This window comes from Clinocottus analis, unplaced genomic scaffold, assembly GCF_023055335.1.
Source record: "Clinocottus analis isolate CAN_PGR_092001 unplaced genomic scaffold, fCliAna1.0.p SCAF_1, whole genome shotgun sequence".
NCBI lineage: Eukaryota > Metazoa > Chordata > Actinopteri > Perciformes > Cottidae > Clinocottus > Clinocottus analis.
Genome location: NW_027175820.1, coordinates 23,817,940 through 23,839,955, shown reverse-complemented (window position 1 = coordinate 23,839,955; position 22,016 = coordinate 23,817,940).

Below are 22,016 nucleotides of genomic sequence, written 5' to 3'. Positions count from 1 at the left end.
AGCTAGCAGAGAATTTTGTTACTTGTGTTTTTTTTTAATACCGGTGTGTCCAGACGTTCAGACGTTAACCTGTATATTACCCCAAAATGAATGAACTGGAAAGAAACGATATATTGTCTTATTATCCCGCTTCGTCTCCTTCAGCGAGCGACTTCCTGTCCTTCCTGCCTGGACTCGCTGCAGTTGCATGTGTGGGTGAGACGCGACGGAGGCAAAGATTGGTGCGAGCGAGGTTTCTCGCTGAGAAGAAGTGAGTCACACCTGTACTGAAAGCCCGTCTCGGGGCAGCTGCAATGCAGTCTGGTCTACTGAGGTTATTCTTTAGCGAAGGAACTGGCATCTCTGCCTCTGCTAAATTGGATTTCTGCCTTTTCTGATTGCGCAACATGGGCGGCTACTCTGGAGAGCAGCGTGTGGACTGTGGGCCTGACATCATAGCCCCACTTTCATTTGATATATTGCATTTAATGTCTAAAAATGTTCCTTCTTTTGGATATAAAAACATATTCAGCTCAACTTAAATGCAGTTGCCGGAGACAGGAATGATGTTTTAGAGTGACAGTTTATTCCAAAAATCAAATGAAGGGCATTAGCGTACCACCTTCCCTTTATCTCGTGCGTTTGAATTGAATTTTAAACCTTCCAGTACGTTTATTGTATGTATTTGTTCAGCAAAGTCTTGGAAAGAAAATGTATATCTGCAAAAAAAATCACTTTTAAAAGATATTTTGATCATAACTCTAAACATCCAGCATGATATGAGCCAGATTCCCCCAAATGCCTCGTGGAGCGGTCAATAAGACAACTTTATGGAAATATTAGGTAACAAGATTACTGTAGAATTTACAGTAATTTTCTGGCAGTAATTAGCAAATAGCTGTAGTATATTTTACTGTAAAATGAATCACAGTAAATCGGTCAGATTACACCCGAACACCAGAGGACGGTTAAGCTAGCAGCAACGTACCCAACGTTACAGCAGCTGTTGCAGTCTGCGCTGCCATGTAGCTCAGAAAACACACGCCATGTTGTGCTGTGTAAAAGGCTTACCTGTTGTGTAGTAGTCGTTCACCTTTAGTGGTGCTCGCACGGTAGCTAGCAAGAGAGAAAAGAGTCAAAACTTCTACAAACAGAGCTAGCCTTAGCTAGCTAGCACCAACACACACACACACACACACACACACACACACACACACACATACACGACGACGGCGTCACACATAAACAATTCAAATTAATTTACAAGTTACACTAAACACATGTCGTTGATAAACTCTATGAAGCCAAATATCACAACTTAAAGTGCAAATGCTATGTTTTGGTAATATTAGCAACACTAACGTTAGCTAAGTAGTGCAGGAAAGTTTGTCCTTACTTCTCTCTTAAAGTCACGTAGCGTTACACGGTAACTTTACTTAAAAATATATGCGGTCTGTAATTAATGTACATTTGCAAAATGTCTGGCAAAAAAGGAAATATGAAGAAATAATAATGAGCTTCGTTACTTTGCTGTTGCTGAAGAAGTGGACTCAGAAATGCTAGCTCTTGCTCCAGTGTAGTCCCATATATATATATATATATATATATATATATATATATATATATTCAAGTAGCCGAGCAGTTGTATTACCTTCTGTATAGTCAACAACTGTCAAATCAAACAATTACAGTCCAATGGAATAATATCTCAACACTATTGTCAGAGTTCAACTTAAACGAGATGACTAATAAATCCTACATGCTCTCATAATAAAAACATGTTTTTGTGAAATAAAGGCTGGATTAAACTATAAAAAAAAGGTAAAGAAAAATGTGGTTCCCGAAAATAAAGTACTTCATTTTGGAATATACACATATAGTTTTACACACAGTGAAGCGCAGTACCTGAAACTAATATGGATGCTGCTTGTTAGCTTTCAGGTGATGTCTCCTCCAGAAGATCCCTGAAACGGGTCTTTACGGGCCGACTGCAGCCACAAGACGGCTGAACAAATAGCAGAGCGGCTACATCGCTTCTTTAATGAAGTCAGCGAGTCAAACAAAGACAAAGGATCGAGGGTTAACACAGCTGTGTCGAGGAGCACTCGATAAAAACACAGTTTGATCGGTTAAACTCAACAACAGCAGCCTCAGCAACACAGAGGAGAGGAGGACCAGAGGAACACAATCTTCTACACTATTATTTTTACACTATCCCACAAAAACGTTTTAAAATTGGTTCAAACTGCATTCGGTATGTAACATTATCAACAACTAGCAACACATAAATGTACAGTTTGTTTATTTTTTTCCCCATGTTTTGAGTTTTCTGTTCCCAGTTTTATTTTGTAGTCTTGTGTCCTGTGTGTCTCTGCACTCCCTGCCCTTGTAATTGTGTGTCTGATTGTGTATTGTCTTCACCTGTGCTGTCCTCGTTGTGTCGTTACCTCTCTCTTGTATTTAAACAGTTTGTCTCCTGGTGGGTTCCTCTGTTCCCCGTGAGTACGATGGCTGTTTAATTATAGTGGTTTTATTTTGTGTTAAACTAAATGTACTTTGAACTGTTGCGTGGGCTTTTGTGTCCTCCTGTCTCTGCAATTTCACATGTCGTTGCAATCATTTATAAATGTGAGGAACAAAACGAAAATTATAGGCCTTTGGAAAAGACTTTGACGCAGTCGAGAGACAAACCACTGACGAGACATTTGAGTGTTTTACGAGACACATGAACAGTGTTTGTTTTTATTCAGTCAATCATTATCACACAATACACAAAATATTCGCTATAATATACAATAACAGACTGAAAAGATTTAAGTAGAAGCAAAAAATGCTTACATATTCCTGTACTAAATTATTATCAATTAAATCAGATCATTTGCAACGAAGGAGAAAATAAGATCTTAAAGTTGTGTGTTTAGTTGTCAATCCTCTCGTTCTGGTATGATAGAAAACACAGCAACCAGTAACTGTGATACTGTCTTTACTCTTGGGAGTATAAACTCTCTTTCCCCCGCTTCATCTCACTTCAAACTTCATTTTTGATCTCAACTACACACCTGGAAAGTTTCATGATTACATCTTCCACGGTTGTGACCTCACCGCGGCGACAAAATCTGTCCTCTGAAAGAAAGTCGCATGAGGTCTGAAGACTTGTGTGACAGAGCGTGTGAATGTTGTCGTATGCCTCTGCGTGTGTGCGTTTACTCCCTAGTGTATTTTCTTGCCACCAGCACACGCAGGCAGCGTTCAACTCATCGCTCCGGCCTCGCGGCTCTTCTACATGCTGTGACTCTTGAAAGCCGGTGATTCTGATTTCTAGCCGTTTATCTGCAGAATGCATCTCTCTCTCGTTTAGGACGCGAACCACAACAACGCCGGTTCTCCCCTCAGCTTCCTCCCCTCCGGAGCATTCAGAGTTTTATTTGCCCTTCCTCTTGGGCGGCCTCGTAGGCGTCGTCCTCCCAGCTGCAGCAGCAGATAGACAGGAAGGCGCTTTCAGTTCAGCTCGTTTTGAATAAGTAAAACTCTCATCCTCTTTGTGGACAATCTGCTTATTCCCTAACCACCAACCCGGCATCACTCCCGACTCTTTTAAAAAGTTGACAGTTGGTCAGTGATCCTCGCTTTCAGCTAACTCCAATGTAAAGAGGGAGATAGTCCATGTGGAGGTGGAAGACTTTAAAATGGAGCGTTTCAGACACAATAAGAAACATGTTTATTGAACTTTCTAGTAGAAACCCAGAGTAAAAAATACATCACTGAGCAATTTAATTTAAAGGACTCTTGCAGACAAAACCCCTCCATAACCATCCAGGCTGTATCTTTAACCTTAAGTGACCTTCGACCCCTAAAGAAGCTGCTCCTGTGGTCCTAAACCACAGCCGATGGGCCGGTTACAATATTTCACAGCACACCTTTTTTATTTGTAATCTGTTCATGATTGTCTCCCTGCATTAACTGCCACTCTGCTGTGTCATCTGGCAGGTGGAAAGAAAACGTAGGAAATCTGGACGTCCGCGTCGTCGGATGCCACCACCTGTGTGAGAGATGTGGACGGACGGCGAGTGCCAGACGCTGCTGTCAACACGCCCCGCTGTTATTGCAAATGGCTGCAGGCGACCTGAGGGCATCATTGAACTGTTTTGATGCCGCTGACGCAAATGTTTTGCATTGGAGACTCAATGAGAAGAGAGAATACAATTTTAAATTTAATACACACATACATGTTTTTATTACCCCATGGGGACCCATGACTAGCACCAGCCTTGTGGGATCCACCCTTTCTGAAGTGTGTAGTTATGGTTTTAACTGCTGAAATCATAATTTTTTTTTGGTAACACAATGACTTTAAACATCAAACACTCTCTCAAAAATGTCAAACCTGAAATTTCTCTGCTGTGACTTCATGTCATGACCATATTTTGACATTGTAGCAATGCATAGTGTATAAAGATACAAGAAATATTATCATAGCAATACTATTATCATATTTTCGTGCAGTATTGTTTTTTTATTCATTTTTTAGGTTAAGATTATAGTATTTCTGTAGAATAGAGCCGATTCCAGCCGTCAATGAGCGAAGGCAGGATTTATATTTTCAATTTATTTTTTTTCAAAAACAAGGTTTTGTAAACAAAAACAAGGGTTGGAAACATCTTGAATCTCGAAATTTAGTAAGTGGTATTTTTTTCTTCCAAAAGGTGGCGCATTGAATGTGTAAATAAAAGCCTTTTTGTTGTTGCAGACTCACAATTTCTGTCTTAAAGGCACACGTGCGTCATAGAAACAGCATAGATGGCAAGTCTTTTCATCACCCAGAGACTATAATGAAGGATTTCTTTGAATATAAAAAAAAGGGTGTTGCTCTTGCCCTTTCCTTTGGGTCGACTTCAAGCAAAAACACACACGGTGACATTTCATCATTCCTGAAAAACACCTGGAACGCCTGGAACCTACATACCAGCAAATGAGTGCAGGTGTCCTCCATCAGTGAAACAAGTAATCGCTGTGAAATCACACAATTATTCTCACTTTTAAACTGCGACAAGGACGTCGTTTTTGCTGATAAACTATTTCCGGTCCCTCTCGTCCTCCTCTGGGCTGACGGGATAAAATGTGACCGATGACTCGGAGCAGAGAGACACGATGGACGCCGGCCTTCAAATCCATTTTAATTATCTGCGACTGTACACATGTCCAAAAGAAAAATAATGAAACACACCTGTGTAAACGGCCTCTGGATATTCTTCTAATATTGGCAGATACTAAGAGAAATGTTCTTGCCTTTTCAATCCTTTGTATTTTTTTAATGGGCTTGACCTGATTGCATATTGTACGTGACGTGTTGTCTTTTTTTTCCCCCCCGCACGCTCACAACGTGTTTGTTTTTCACATTAAATCATTTACATGGACTGCATTTCATCTTTCATTGAGTACCGGCTTTGATGTTGTCATTCCCATGAATAAATGAAGCAAATGATTCTGTCGTATACACACATCCTCTCTCTGAGCTTCATATATTGTTCTTTCTTTCTTTCAGCGCGAGTCCTGAGAAGATGAGGAAGTCATGGAGGTCTCGTTAACATTATGAGGTGTGTGTGTTGCCTTTGTGAGGACAATTGTGCGCCCGAGACCTTCAGAGTGAAGACATGTTGACCGGTTCTGAGATGGTTTTGAGAATTTAGAATTAGTTTTAGGTTAGTGTAAAAATTGGGGTCCGGCATTTGGTTTGAAGATTCGGGAAAGAAGTGAGCGGCAGTTTAAACACGGCGGCTTTACCAGGGGAACACTTGTATGAATGTGTTTTTGGAGATGTTGAATCATCCTCTCGTTTCACAGCCGATGGCAGGTGCTCGGTCTGTTATTAATGGAAGTTTTTATTGATTTTTCATTGGCTGAAACCAGTTGGATGAACGAGATTGATCGAAGGTTTGGGTGTCGATGTTTTCTAATGTGATCTCACAGAAATACATCAGGGTTCTTACTGTCATGGAAAACCTGGAAAAATTGCAATTTCCAGGCCTGGAAAAGTCCTTAATTCATGTGTTCATGACGTTCATTTAACACTGAGTTTGAACTAATTAATATGCTTTTAAAAGAAAGATCCTCAAAAATACAAGCAGGCATCTATATAAATGTTTATTCTTTTAATCAAACTATTGTATCTCATTCATTTGTGTCATCAAAGGTTTACTGTATGCTTTGAATCCTCATTGTTAGTTTAAATACTACATTTTATCACTTTTTTTTATGAATACACTGAGATTTCACACGTTTGGTCATGAAAATTTGGTTAAAAGTCATGCAATTATGGTTAATAGTCATGCAATCCACTAGTCAGATTGTGTATGAACCCTGTACGTGACCTCTACATTACGTGGGGTGAAAAACAAAACGGTTCGGCTTAAATTAAGTACATAAACGTAGCACGACGCAACAATTTGAGACAATAAATCTCGCTCCCCTGGTCCAGAAGGTCTGCGGTTGAGTCGCCCCCCCACACCTCTGCATCAGTAGTCTCTCAGCATGTATACACCGCGTCACGAGCTCCTCGTTGCATATTCACGCGTCTGTTTGTGCGTCCGCTGAGAGGAAACGGTTCCTCGTGGACCACCCGTCGGCATCGTTGCCATGGTGGCGAACTCATTACGTGCCACAGCCGTGTAACGCCCCGTTAGAGGACGTGGTCATCGCACAGATTTATGTGAGACCAGCTCGGTGTTCACATACGGATGGCAGCCTTCCAACACAGTGCTCTTTTTTTTTAATATAATGTTGCTTTGCAAGCTGCCTTTATGGATGAAATAACAATACAGATCTAAATCTATGGTTCCAGGATCAAACTTCATGTTTAATTTAAAGTATGGATCACACTCATTAACACGTTGAAAACTGTGGAACCAATTTTTGGCTCCAGACCTCTTTTTCTCTGTTTGAGTCGTCGTAGGATCCCCAAATTAATTCCAATACTTGTGTTTGTTGTATTTATTTGTTCAGCAAAGTCTTGGGGGAAAAAATGTATATCTGCAAAAAAAATCACTTTTAAAAAGATATTTTGATTGTAACTATGAACATCCAGCATGTTATGAGCCAGATTGCTCCAAAAATGCCTCCTGGAGCGTCAATAAGACACCTTGTTGGAAAGATTAGGACCTAAAGAATCAGATTCGGCAACAAAAATCATAATAAAACAAAGCATCAGCATGTAAGGAAGGAGTTTCAGTCCAAAAACGTTGTCGTTCGGTTCAAAAATGAGAAAAAAATATGTATTTTATTCCAAAACATTGTCTGAATGGGGCATGCTGGGACTTTCAGGAAGATTTTCACGTTCGTTAATTAACAAGAGAATATAAATATGTCCTTCATATCAAAAAGGCCAGGTAATACATGACATCAATAGGTGTCCTCACAAAGAGAGAAGTACAATGTTGTGTGTGTGTGTGTGTGTGTGTGTGAGCATCTGTTGTGTAGCTAGTACTCAATGGTACTAATAGTTTGGACAAGGTGTGTTTATGCAGTCATAAACATAGAAAACAAGACCGGCTCTGCAGTGAACCCACTCAAGCTTGAATAAGTCTGGCTGAGCTGCTTCTTCATACACAGAATTAACTTAACCTCCTCATATGAACCTTGAAATAAATTGCTCCTCCAAGTGTAACCAATGTGCTCTCAACTTTCACAATGGCTGTTCTGAGAGAAAAAAAAAAAAAAAGGGTTCAGTAGAAGAAGAGTTGTCCCTCGCTCGCCTGCACTGGCCCGGGCAGCCTCTCTGCTTTAAAATAAGAGCTTGAAAGGTAATATTCTCAAAGGAGTACGAGGCCGTATGTAGAGCCGGATGCTCCTCCAAGTAGGTAACTGACCTTGTATCCCCGCGTTCAACCATTTTACAGCTACAAAGCGGCTCGAGGTCCTCAAAAGTTCTTCCCGACTGAGAGTTTTCAAGGCCCAGCAGCATTACCCTTGACCATACCATGTGAAATACATGTATTTCTTTGAGCTTATTGTTATTGGCAGTGGTTATATTAGCATACATTACCATCCACTTTCAGGATCACTGCTGCATGTCCTTCATTTCCTGAAGAGTTCGGATAAATGATTTCATTGGTTACTGTTTTTGAGGCATCTAAAAAAAAAAGGATGTTTTTTTGAACAGATAACCCATCATGGACCAATTGGCATTAGTTTCTTTCTGGGTTTTTCTTGTTGGAGGGTTTCTGTTGCACATAAATAAAGAGGAAGACCACAGCAATATAATGCACAGGCGACTATTATCTCCCTTTATTACACTGGGATTTGTCAGATGGAAAGAAGAAAAAAAAAGCCAGCCGGTTGTAGAAGTTTGTCCCGTAATAGTCCTCGCATCGTTCGACAGAGGTTCCCTCCGCTAATGCGCTAATGACTTGTCGCACATCACCGGCAAAATAAGTGGAGCAGTGTTTCACATTGGGACACGTTGTGTCTGTGACGAGACTCGACTAAAAACAAGCAATTAGCGGTTGACTGTCACAGCAACGGTCACAGATTTAGTGAGTGAGAACATGTGGAATAACAGGCAGGCATGAAGGCGGACGCCATGGGAGACGCAGAGGAGGCCGTTGGGCAGCTTTCAGCTTTACCATCCATTTATTTTCAGACCGTGGTGAACAACTTTATAACAACTGTGATTATTGCAGTATTTTGGTAAATCTTCTGATGATCGAAATATACTGATACACCGAACAAAAGGTGCGACGCGGAGAGGAGAAAACGACTTGCAATGCTGGCTGTGATTGGTTGACGTGCGCTGCACAGTGTAGCGGTCTAAAAGTTATTATCTCAGCGCGCTGCTCTTGAAAATAACAGTTTGTGAGCACTCATATGCACTCGTCTGCACTGATGAAGCATTTACGGGTGCCAGAAAGGCCCATTACGCACAGCATATGTTACAAGAGGGTTATATCTACAGAACATGACTGTATAAGCATATAAGGATCTAAGTATTTGGACCTTTTCAGACTCAATCGTCGTGGAGGCGGCTAGGAGGAATGCGGCTGCTCTGAGTAGATCTCGAAATAGCTGAACTTTTAACCTTTTGGAAACCGTGCGCGAAAATCCACCCGTAATTTTTCCATTTTTAAACCGAACGACACGTTTTTTTGACTGAAACTCCTTTGTAGCCTTTGCCAAAGCTTTGTTTTATAACCTCTGATCACCAATTTGGTTTAAAAAATGAACATATTTACACAAACGTATGTATACAAGGAAGTTGTGACTAAGTATAGGAGACATAGCACGACAATATGTATGTGTTTCTAAAGCTTTTGACCAAATGAATCATACGAATTGTTTGTCAAACTACAAGAGCAAGGCCTCCGTATCTGAAAAGGATTTTTCTCTTTTGGTATTCACCTCCAACCATGCAAGCTCGAAGGAGGTAAGAGTGCATCTGCACTCTTTTAAGTGACCAATGAGGTGTGACAAGGTGGAATACTGCCACCTGCTCTTTTCAATCTATATATGGATGATCTCTCTAAAAAGTTAAAAGACTGTGGGAGACGGTGAGGAGGGGGGGGAAGTCTTATTATCCATCTGATGTACGCTGATGACTTTGTGGTCTCGTCTCCTCACAGCTGGTTTACAGCAGCTGCTCAGAGTCTGCTCACGTCACGGCCTGCAGTACCACATTACATTCAACGCTACAAAAGAGGGTTATCGTGACGGCTCAAAGGAGGATTGGAAGCCACATTTTCCTTCTTTTTTCATGGCAAGCCGAGAGCAAAATGTGAGATATTTGGGTCACAACATCAGGAATAATCTAAGTGATGATGATGATGATGTGCAGCGCCAATGTTGCAAACTGCATGCATGAGCTAATATGCTGGTATGTAAATATTCCACATGTACAGATGATGTTAAAACAGCTTCATGCAGCAGCGTTAGTGAAGCTAAAAGGGAAAAAGATCCAAGATGCTTTTGAGAATCTTGCTCAAGCTCAATGTCACATGTTTGTCACTCGTAACGTTCCCACTTTTCATCCTGTTTGGAGGAATTTCACGTACAAATATACATTTTGATTGCGTTCTCATGATTATGATCAAGTTGATAAAAGTATTCTTGTTTATGGGGACATTGGAACAAATTGCTGCGTGACTTTTGAACCGCAATGACTATACCTCTATTTAAAAAAAAGGATTAAACAAAGAGAATCAGGAGATGAGATCTATCAAAAGTGTGCAGTTTGGGCCTTTATTCATACGGTGAACCTTCATCATCCATCCGGTGGTTCAGTGTGTCTTTATCATCATCACAATTGAAGAAAACCCATGCGGTACCTGTACCTGAATAGCATTTCTAGGATTTTATGATCCATTTCCTTGCAAATCCACAATTTGAGTTCAATCACAGCTTCATAATATAGCTACTATGTACAACTACAGCAGAATAATTCATGAGAAATCTCTTTTTTTGGGACCCTATTCCTTTATTACTGGTTGTGAAACGGGCAAATGTGAAAGTCTTATTTCTCTGCTGACGGCGGTTGCGTCACATCAACGAGCATCCGGCTGCCACGTCACCGGTTGCAGTGCCGTTTGATTAATTGCTGCAATGATGGATATTAATAGTAATTGTGGAAAACAATCACGAGGGTTGGCTTTGCAGGCGCACCGGATGACATACAGGAAGAAGAAGAAGAAGAAAAAAGTGCTCATTAGCTGGGCAATCATGTCCATGGTTCTGCAACAGCACCTTCACATCAGTGAGAGTCACTCGTAGCGAACACAGGAGGGAGGGAGGATGGAGGAGGGAGGAAGGAGGATGGAGGAGGGACTCTGCACCGTTTCCTTCCTCAGTTACACTTCAACGTACTTTAACCTTTTGGAAAACGTGCGCGAAAAGCCTCCGGCTCCAATTTTAAGTCCCAGCATGCCCCATTCGGACATTCTTTTGGCATAAAATACATAACTTTTTCTAATTTTTGAACCGAACAACACAGTTTTTTGACTGAAACTCCTTCCAAACAGGCCAATGCTTTGTTTTATTGTGATTTTTGTTGCAGATTCTGATTCTTTAGGTCCTAATCTTTCCATAAAGTTGCCTTATTGACCGCTCCAGGAGGCATTTTGGTGAAATCTGGCTCATATCATGCTGGATGTTCATAGTTAAGATTAAAAATATATTTTAAAAGTGATTTCTTTTTGCATATATACATTTCTTTCTCAAGACTTTGCTGTACAAATACATACATTAAACACAAGTATTATAATTAATTTGGGGTTCCTACGACAACTCAAACACGGGACAAAACTGGTTCCACAGTTTGCATCCGGTTAAACGTCAAAGAACCGCTCCTCTATTTTGACCTTTTGGGAAATGTTTTTACATGCTTCTGTTCTTTTGCCTTAACATATTTACTACGAGCTGCCAGTTTGTTTGGCACACCTGTCGACAGCACTCCATTTAAAACACACAGCCTTGTAGTAAATAAAACCTTTTGAGAGGCTCGTGATGTTCCAATTTCTTTTTTTTTTTGACGGTGTCATTGAAGCTTTTTACATTTTTTAATGCTTTTGGTCTTTGATATTGTTGTAATGCACTGCGGCAAAAAAAGAGTGAAGGAAAGCCAAGGCACTTAGTGAACCGGCTCCTTTGAAAAGGAAATCAACATGTTTTATGATAATGGCATCATCTCTAGACTGTTAGTACTTTTTTTTTCTTGCTGAAATGATTTTGTTACCCATCGTCTGTCCTCTGTATTTTGAAGATATCAGATAACTTAATTACTTGAGATGAGATGAGTGTGTGATTGAATATTAATTGAATTAATCAAGGTAGTAAAGCAACACTCAAGCTCATTTGGAAATGAATTTGCAAGAAAATAAATGCTTGACAAAGTATTGACACAAAGCAGTGACACAATACAAATGCATTGTGTTTTGCATAACCATACAGTGTGTAGTGCAATGCAGTGATTTAGTACACGTTCAATAAAAATCCAGATTAAGAAGTTTTCAGCCTAGTGAACGACATTGAAATGCAGTGCAGGCATACCACAAGGCTCCATTTTGGGGCCCCTATTATTTCGTCAAATGTATTTACAGCCATCAAAGCACTTTTTCCTGAACTTAACTAAAAGCTAAACTGGTTTTGTTGCCTAACCTGTGGAGACAGAAGTGTATTTTGGAAAAGACGCTATGCCTGCTGACGCATCCCAAACTAACACCAGAGCTTTTAAAGCTTAGATCCACTGAGCGAGCTCTGGTGCACAAGCTGCTGGGGTGTTTTTTTTGTTTTTTTTTGTTCATGGTAGATTCTTTTTTATTGACATGTTTTTCTCCATCCACAGACTTTTTTTTTCTTTTAATACTCTCAAAGCACAAAAATCCATTGGGTTAATGCAATCTCGGTTTCCTTCTGCAATCGATACAGCCATGATCCAGGCATGAAGAGTGTATATATATATTAAGTAAGTCATTCATGCTGAAATAAAACAAAAAAATGTTTTCCTTTCGATGCATCAGACTCTGACCATTTCCAGCAACCACCTCTCCATCAAACACATTTCATTTTGTCTGCGAGCCTCTTTTCTGCCACTCTTTTTAAACAATATTTAGCTCCCCTTTATTCTTTGTGTTTCTAATCCTACACTTTGCTAATACCCTTATGATCACTCGTTTTTTTCTTCTGATCAGTCCCTCCCTTTCTCTCTCTCTCTCCACTAAGCTTTTAGAACGAGGGGGCGAGAAACCCCAAAGCATGAATCATTAAAAGATGTGAAGAGAAAAATAGATCACTGCAGATGCACCTGCAAAAAATAACAGCGTACGATGGAGAGAGAGAGAGAAAAGGGAGGGAGACGGGGGACAGAAGAAGAGGGGGAGGGTAGCATTTGGCTTCTCTTTGTGAGACAAAGGATCGGTCCTGTGCTTCAATGTAGTGATTCTGTCTTTACAAGTACAGTGAGCTTTCACAAGCAAGGCAGCACACACAAAGCCTGCTGATCTTTCCCCGTTTACATCATATAACATCTTTATCAACACTGTTAGTGGCTTTTAGATTATTCTGCTGGGTTTAGGGGGCTGATTTTTCAAACATGAGTTCTGATATGCATGTAAGTAAAGGACAAAGACTACCAGTGAGGGGTAGAGATTAAAGCACAGGGGAAGAAAAGTGCTTTCTTTGGAGAAAACGGGCACTTTTAGTGAGTCAGAGTATTCTTTTTCACCCTGAAGTCCACGGTTCAGGGTTGAGTCATTCGTCACATATAAATCGTAGTTACACAAACGTCAATTTTTTTTGGCCTAAATCTACACATTTCACCATCTTTCATAATCTTTTTCCTGAACCTGTAACCAAGTAGGTGTGTTGCCGAAGTTTAACTACGCGGCTGAAGAAATGCGTTTATTTTGAAAAGACGGTACACTGTAAAACCTGATGAGTAAAGTCAACTCAAATAGTTTAAGGAAACCAATTAACTTAAACCATTTAAATTGAGTACTCTTAACTCAAGTATTTATTGTCAGGTATACTTAAGTAAATACATGACTAGTACTAACTGCATTTTTTGTATTGTACTTAAAATCATATTCAACACATTGGAATAAATCCACATAACTTGAAAGTCTACCAGAAGTTGATCAAACTCCAAATGACGAGTTCATGTTAGTGTATCACTTAAGTAACTAACACTTTCTAAGTCGGGTTAGCTTAATTCTTTTATTAAGATGAGCTGGTAGGTTTTACAGTGTATGCCTGCAACCGTTCAGAACTGAAACATGTTGCTGGCTTTTAAAACGCACACAATATGTGGAGGAACAGTTCGTAATCTATCACACGACCGTTATATGAGGATGTGTTTTACAGTCTCACCCATAGTGCAGTAAAAAAAATAATAATGAAGAGAGACATAATTTAAATCAGGATGGCAATTATTACCACATCTTGGCCCTTATCCACCCACTTCCCTCTGGTGTTACACCACCTTATGATTTAAAGGAATATTTAGGTTTCACCCCATCAATCATGTAAGCTTAAAACTACCACTGGCTCTTACCCACACATGATCCATCGCTAATCAGCTGCTCTTTTTGAACCCAATTAGCTGCACCTGCCACATGCTGCTATTGATGCCCGCGTCTAGCTATCACGCTCAGCGTTAAGACTGTATGTGTGTGTGTGTGTGTGTGTGTGTGTGTGTGTGAGGGGGGGGACAACGGTCATACCCGCCCAATACATTATTTAGTGGTGCCAAGATAACTTAAAATGTGAAAGTTGACAGTGAGTGTAACCGGATGAAAGCGAAGGAACCAAGCAGCACCCACACATCTGAACACCGTTTTTAAAAAAAGCAACCCCACCTGCTCCTGTAGCCGGGCGGCGCTTCAACAATTCCTTCTGCTGCATCGGCCTCCTACACACAAAGTCCTACACACAAAGACGGTTTGATATATACGTATTGGACTTTTTAGACACTCGAGATGCAGTGTATCAGTGAACACAGGATGAATCCTGTGAACTTCCATGTCTTGTTACGTTGTTGCTCGGTTTAAAAAACACACATTTGCGCCCAATTCGCAATTAATGGTAAAACATTTGCTTTTGTCAAATATCTACAAACCTGTTGAAATTCTCATAAAGTTCATCCGTATTTTACGTTTATTGCCAATTAACACATTTTAGCATGCCGACACAAACACTTGTATATACCAAAATATGATTAATTGATCTATATGTTGTTATTATTATAGTTTTACATAATAAATTAGCTCTTATTAAACTTAAAAGGCTTAAAATGCATAATATGTAGTCTTGCTTCATACTTATTAATCTAGCTGAAAACAAGTTGTTAAAATAAAAAATAAAAATGTAAACATTTCTTTAGCTCAACAAATTCTCTCATTTTCAGAATGAACAAAGTCACACAGTGAGATCTGAGGTTTGAAGACTTGAAAATAAACTACAAATGCAAAGAAGTTTGTAATCTCAGGGTGGGACCTTTCTGAAGAGCCTCCAGAGGGGAAAAGATAAATATTATACCTGCAAAGCACCATCACAGTGTGGCTGTAGAGTCGTACGGCCTAAATACATCACTAAATACACATATAAAGAGAGAACTTAACGTTTTCATCAGCAAAACACCATCTTGCAAAGGAGAGATAATGTGAAATATGTCCTGTTACGCAACAAATTCCCTTTTAATAAATAGAGCTCGATATTTGGGATTTAACGCCGATTTTTGTAATTGGAGAAATAGATTTGCGTCACGTGCGAAACATCGTCCACAGCAACGTAAATATCTCTCGGCATTGATAGTTTTATCTTCAGCCAAGCAAGAAAACGCTCACACCTGTTCTCTGGGCGCTTTTCTAAAGTGGTTTTTGAAATGAAGCAGATTAAGTGATTGAGGAAGAAGTCCAGGAGGCTCACTGATGGAAGGCTGCACACACAAACAATTCACCACAAAAGAAATGTGTGTATGAAACCAACATTAATCATGTTTTTATGGAACATCTGTGTGAGGAGTTTTTTTTCCTCTTTTTTTTCAAGTCTTTTGGATTCCAGCTTTAAAAAGGGAGAGAGGTTAAATTACCTGTCATTAGACCGCCTCTACTTCCAACTGTGCAGCAGAGACCTCTGGGTAATTATTCTCTCGGTTCCTGTGGCGCATCAGACAACCGCTTTATAGCCTCATGTGGACGAAGTGCTTTCGGCCGCACCGTCATCAGATTTAGCCGAGACCACAACTGGGTGAAGAGCAGTTGAACCGATTAGGAATGTGTTGCTCCTTCCACTTGTTATAAAATGTACTGTCATCAATGCACAAACGCGAGTGGTTGAGAAAAAGCGATTTTTTTTCGCTGGGCTGCGCAAATGAGGCGGAAAAGCGTTGCGAATATTCGCTTTTTCACTGAGTTGCGAAAGCCGATCAGCGTTGAGAAGCTCCGCCCGTCGTCAGCGCCGTCCTGCCGTAGCTGAATTCAACATGGCTGCCGGTCCGCCTGAAGCAGCGCTGGAAGAGTCTTCATTCAGACGATCGTCCTGGAGGAGTCGGAGCTGTGTGCGACTACGGATAATATTATGAACCCAGACACGGGGACGCTTGATGTTCCCATGTTTGTGGTATTTCCACAACAAGTACAACAAAGAAATAGTTGTTGATGTTCCATGGACGATAGCGGAAATGAAAACTGTTTTACAGGAACGTGACCGAGTCAGTTTACGTTAGCTAGTGAGGCTATGTGCTGGTAACTACAGGAACGTGACAGGGTCAGCGTACGTTAGCTAGTGAGGCTAAGTGCTGGTAACTACAGGAACGTGACCGGGTCAGTTTACGTTAGCTAGTGAGGCTATGTGCTGCTAACTTTGGGTAACGTAGCCACGCCCCATTTCTGCCGCGAATTATTGCGAAATAGCAAATCAACCACATAAAGTCCAGCGAGTGCAATCAGGAGAAAAAGTGTTTTGGTTTGAACACACCATAAGAGAGATGATGCAACACTTTATGCTTTTATTCCTTATTACTCCTTCAGGAAGGCCGAGCTCCGACAGGATACCGCAGCCGTGGGTGTAGTTATTGCTCGAGCGATGGCTGCATGTGTGGTCGGATGTACTGACATCAGCCAAGAAAGCGTCACTTTGATTCTCCTCCCTCCCCTCCCACGTCTGTATACCACGGTTACACCCTTGTGTGTGCTGTCGTGTTGCAATTGGCAGAGAAGTTTTGAAATAATAAAGCATTCACACTCAAACTGGTGAATCCTAAACAATAATCATGTGAGATACCCACAAAACCATACCACACATACACATTGGCGTGTGTTATTCAGTGTCATTTTGAGAATCCCTCCCTCCCAAACGTGTCTTGGCCTTGTTGGCGCTCAACGCTTCCAGCAGAGTGTGTTTGTGTGTGTGTGTTAGCCACTAATGTGGACATCCGCTGCCCCCGCAGTTCGACGAGGCAGAATGAAGGAAGGCTTCATCTCCCCTCCCCCTCAGCATTAAAACAGCAACACAGCAATCGCCCCGCTGCGTGTCATTTAAAAAAAAATAAGAGGGCCTGCCTTAAAATCAAAACACTTGGCGAAAATAAATTAAAATTAGGGCAGCATGTGTAAGAGCCAGCGGTCTGTTTTTGAAGTTCTGCAACTCAAAAGAACTCGGCAGCAAGAGAAGCGCCTCAGCTGATAAAGATCATCGGCGTAATTGAAAAGGGTTTTTGAATCATGACTGTACAATCAGTAGCCCGGACTCCCTGCAGTACAAGTCAGTGACAAGAATGTTTTTGCACTCATAAGCTTCAAAAGGATTAAAGCGCTGCACATTTTTCCTCTTATTTCCTGCGTGTTTCATCAGATAAAGTCTTCAGGTTTCTCTTCATTAAGTACGTGGCGTGCTGTTTTCTTCGCGGCGCGCTGTACGTCAGCGTCTTTTTTTTTAACGATTGGTCTTCGGAGCGTCTCCTTTGAACCAGGCGGAAAAACACACGTCACGTTTAGCTCGGGAGGGCTACGAAAAACACCGCCGGCTGCCTGCGTTTACCGCCATTGCGTCATCTCGACTTCCACACTTTTGGACGGCTTAATTGCCGCTCGTGCCTCGACTGTGAATGAGCGGGCTGGTGGAGGCGTCCATCCACGCCGATTCGCTCTCCGGGGCCCGCTCGACGCCACCGTGATCATGTGTGGCTGCAGGATTGAGAGAAAGACTTAAAACGCATGAGCGCTCTTACAAGTATAGTATATTTGCGCACACTGTAGCTTAGCTTATGAGCTACAATTCGCCGTTAGCTTTCCAACCCCATTTTTTTGACAAACTGTTTGACCCCTTTGGGTCGGTAAGTGTTTTTTGAAAGAATGTCGTCATTTAGAGCGTCTTCCCCCCCTGTTAGTACTCGTGTTCCCGTCGTGAGCGTGCCGGGCCGCCATCGATCCCAGTGTTATGGCCTTTGACAAGAAGGGAAGCACTAAACCAGCACCGCTCTGTATTGATCGCCGTTGCTGCTCCGCGGAACCTTTCCGAGCTTGTTTTATTCTGATCCTCTGCGGCGTGCTGACAGAGCGAGGCAATAAACTGGCTCTGGGCGCAACGGCACGAGCATGTCGGAGCTGGTAGAGCGAGATCCCACGAGGAATTCAATGAGAATCATTCACTGTAGTCAAGTCAGTTGGTAAGAAATGATATCTTAAATGGCAAAAAAAAGCCATTAAAAATATGGTTGAATGGGAAAAAACAATGATTTTTAATCTGGAGTTTGGGCTACAAAGCGAAGCATATGTCTGTTAGAAGAAAGTCCATATGGACGGTCTTTGTTAAGATGCCCCCAGATGAATTCTCTATTAGAGAAGTAAATAAATTAAGCAGGTAAATGATAGCAGATGTGCATCTTTCAGTTTGTCAATCAACTGATGTTTTCTTGCACACAAGGGGAATCGCCGGATTTCTGTATCAACGAGCGTCAAGCCATCCCTCATTTATTAATTACCTTCACTTAACCGGGGCGATCCAAGCAACCGCTTCCCAGCGAGCCCCACATTTTGTTTTCTACGTTTTATTGAATGGTAATCTCGTTGTGGTGTCATCATATGGCCATTTTGGATTTGATTGTATTTTGATGTATATTTTACGAGGGGTGGGAATCACCAGAGGTCCCACGGTACAATATCCTCACGATATTTAAGTCGCGATACGATATTATCACAATACGATATTATCACGATACATTGAGTATTGCGATATAATGCAATTTATCGCCTTTTAACCGCAAATTGTCCCCAGAGAAAAACTTTGTCAACAAAAAATTAGGACCAAAACATATTTATTGAATATTGAGTAGAATTGATTAAATAAAAGATTGATACTTGGCTTTCACGCATCGATACAATATCGCCACGCAAAATATCGTGATACTATGCTGTATAGATTTTTCCCCCCACCCCTATATTTTACACACGAGGCTTGATTTTTTTCCATTCCTCCCGTCCACGTCCACCTCACGCCACAATCTGACGGAGCTCGTGTGATTCGTTCTGAACACTCTCCGGGAAATCCTCTCAGAAATCCTCTGGACTGGAAAAGGGAAGGTCACTCCATCCCCTGCCTCCGATTGGCTGATTTGGCCTGGTCAAGAGAGCAAAGTTCGCAGCCTGAAATGAAACGCTGAGCACATCTGACTACGGTGCAACAAGCCCCGCTCTCTCTCATACTTTACCTTGTGTTCAAGTGTGTGTTTTTCAGTCTTTGTATTCACAATACCCCCAAGGATATCAGAGCCATAATTGGTCAGAGCAGTGGAAGTAAACACATCTCCGACACAAAGCTGGATGTATCCACATCTGAAGTGTCTGGGAGGTGAAAGACTTTTGTGTGTCATCAAGGAAACATTGTCGCGTCCCTGTTGTTGGCTTGACCCTCTTCTGTACAGAGTGGGTGTTTCTTAGATGTGGCAAGTTCTTCCGAATGTGCAGTCAGACTTTCTGTAACGTCCTTCTCTCTGTAAAAGTCGACATTGTGGAACTAGATCTTGTGGCCAGATTTTTATCTTGAGATTAAGTGGCTTCAACAAAAGGTTAGCTGTTTTTACCTGGAGGCCCAGAGAGGCTCAGTTTACCTTAGCAATTCTCTTCAAAATAAGAAAGGGATAACTTAGGGGGGCTTATGTTGGGGACTGACTTTTCAGCTAACACCAGGTCAAACTTTAAATTGCTCCAATGCTCCAAGACGTTTTGAAACACTTCAAGTATCCAAAATGCTTCCAACACAGCTGAAAACATTGGATCAGAAATCGGCGAGTACTCAAAGTTTATGCAACGATCTGAGATCATACGATCAAATCATTTATCTCATCTACACTACACATGAACAACAAGTGTCCCTCGCTAACCAACTAACCAACCGGACAGGAGAAACCACCGTCTAAGTTGATCTCAGATGGTGACCATTGTCAACACTAAACCTTTTCTGCATCAAGACTCTTGTTTGATGTTTTCATAGTGAGTACTGAATGAGGCATCTTTTAGATGTCTTGGCAATCTGAGTTTTTCATAAAAAGGACCGCACAATACTATGGAAGTGAGGTCGTGACCAACCTTTATATGGTAGCAATTCATCCACTGAAGAGTTGAGAGTGGATTGCGAGAGGATTTCGGTTGCTTCACATCAGCGAGTCCCCCCTCACATTTAGAGTGGTCACAGAGCTCTTTATTGTTGAATGTCAACTCGAGGTCCAGACTTTCCTCACGTCCTCTCAGCTTTATAGTGGATCCCTTTGAGGATCGGCATGGCCTTTGCATTATTTTCCTTGAAAATTTGCTTTTGGAAAAACATGTCTTCCTCTCTTGAAGCAAAAATTATCTGGACATGCATTGCCTCAAAGTCCTGCAATGGTAATAAAGTATGTCAACATTTACTACCTACTCTTGATGTTTAATGTGCACAAGATGCTATTTGTGTAAATGTGAGTACAGAGTGTGCTCTTTTGTTCAATATGTCCCCTTTTTTGCAGTTAGATGTAAATAAATATGCACAGTGCATCTCGTAATCTACAGTCAGTTTGCATTGGCGTTAGCTCGGAGCGTCCAGATGCTAAAGGAGACCTTGTGGCATCGGAGCGCCGTTTAACCGGTGTTATTCGACGCACTGGGAGTGAGAAACGGGTTGTATTTGGCAAAGGTTACAGCGAGGGTTAAGTCAACGTGGGCCTCCCGTCTGTGTGTGTTTGTATTTGTGTGCACATGGGCATTGACCTCGCCACATCCTGTTTACTCTGCTTGTTGATTACAATTGATACAAATCATTCTGAAGCGGTACTTATGACATTGCAAGCAAACAACACACTCACCTCTCGCTTTACAGACTTGTGTTTATAGTGTAGTTTCCAGTACACGTGCACAAGGCATTGCTGCCATGCGTCTGCCAGTTATTTAAACTCAGTATGATTTCAGGGCCTGTTTAACGCGACGTCCTGCAGCCCGAGTTGTCAGGAGTCACAATGGGACAGCTGTCAGCAGGCTTTATTTATTCGTGCCACCATGGTGTGAGATGCTCCATTTACTAATGACTTGAGACTATCATCGCCGGTCATATACATCATGCTTGAATCCAGCTCTCACCATGTACAAGTTATAACAAATATAAATCCTCATATTCTGTAGATATTCTTTGTTATTCTTCATGTCTATTAAAGTACAGATTAGCGAGGTCAGTATAACATGGCTGTGCAGCTGTAGTTGTGTCTATGAAATGTCCGGTTCTCAAGGGAAGTTAGTCACGCGCCTGCGCACTTCAACACCTACACCTGTTTATCAGTATACTGAGGGAGCAGACTGGCTTCCAGTGTTGTGAGAAAAGATGAGAGCACTGGATTCCCCTCCTCATGACAGAATAGAGCGAATCAGATGTGAGGACGATGCGAGACGAACCTGTGACGATAACCTACGTATGAAAGGTCCCACTTCCGTTTGTGTTGCGGTTGTTGTTTCACCCAACGTGTGTGTTGGCTGTACCACTCACTGCTTTTGTAACCACAGCGCTTATTACTTTGATCGATTAGTAAATATATTGTAGAGAACGAGAGAAGCTAGCGAACTGAATCCTCCCGGAAACGACACCAGGCATCCAATGATTGATACACGCCAACACCGCGCTCGCCGACACTCGTGCAAAATCTGCCATATAGTCACCTCGGGCCGGCGGTTGTCATTCAGTGGTTCCCTCTCATTTTCTTCCAAGTGCCTCATTTCAGGATGAACAAGGCGTCCGGCTATGTGAAATACAGGCTGAGAGAAGGCTCAGAATTCAAATCAAATTACCAGTGTGCATCCTTCGAATCAGAGCATCCGCTGTAGTCCATGTCAATGTGTCCTTCGGCAAGACACTTCACCCCAAAATTGCTCCTGTGGGTGTGAATGGTTAGTTAGAGTCCTGACGGGCAGGTGGCACCTCGCATTGGTTGCCCCTCCCATCGGTGTGTGAATGGGTGAATGAACATGTGCTGTTAAAGCACTTTGAGTGGTCGGAAACTAGGAAAGTGCCGTACAAGTCCATTTACCATTGCTGCATTT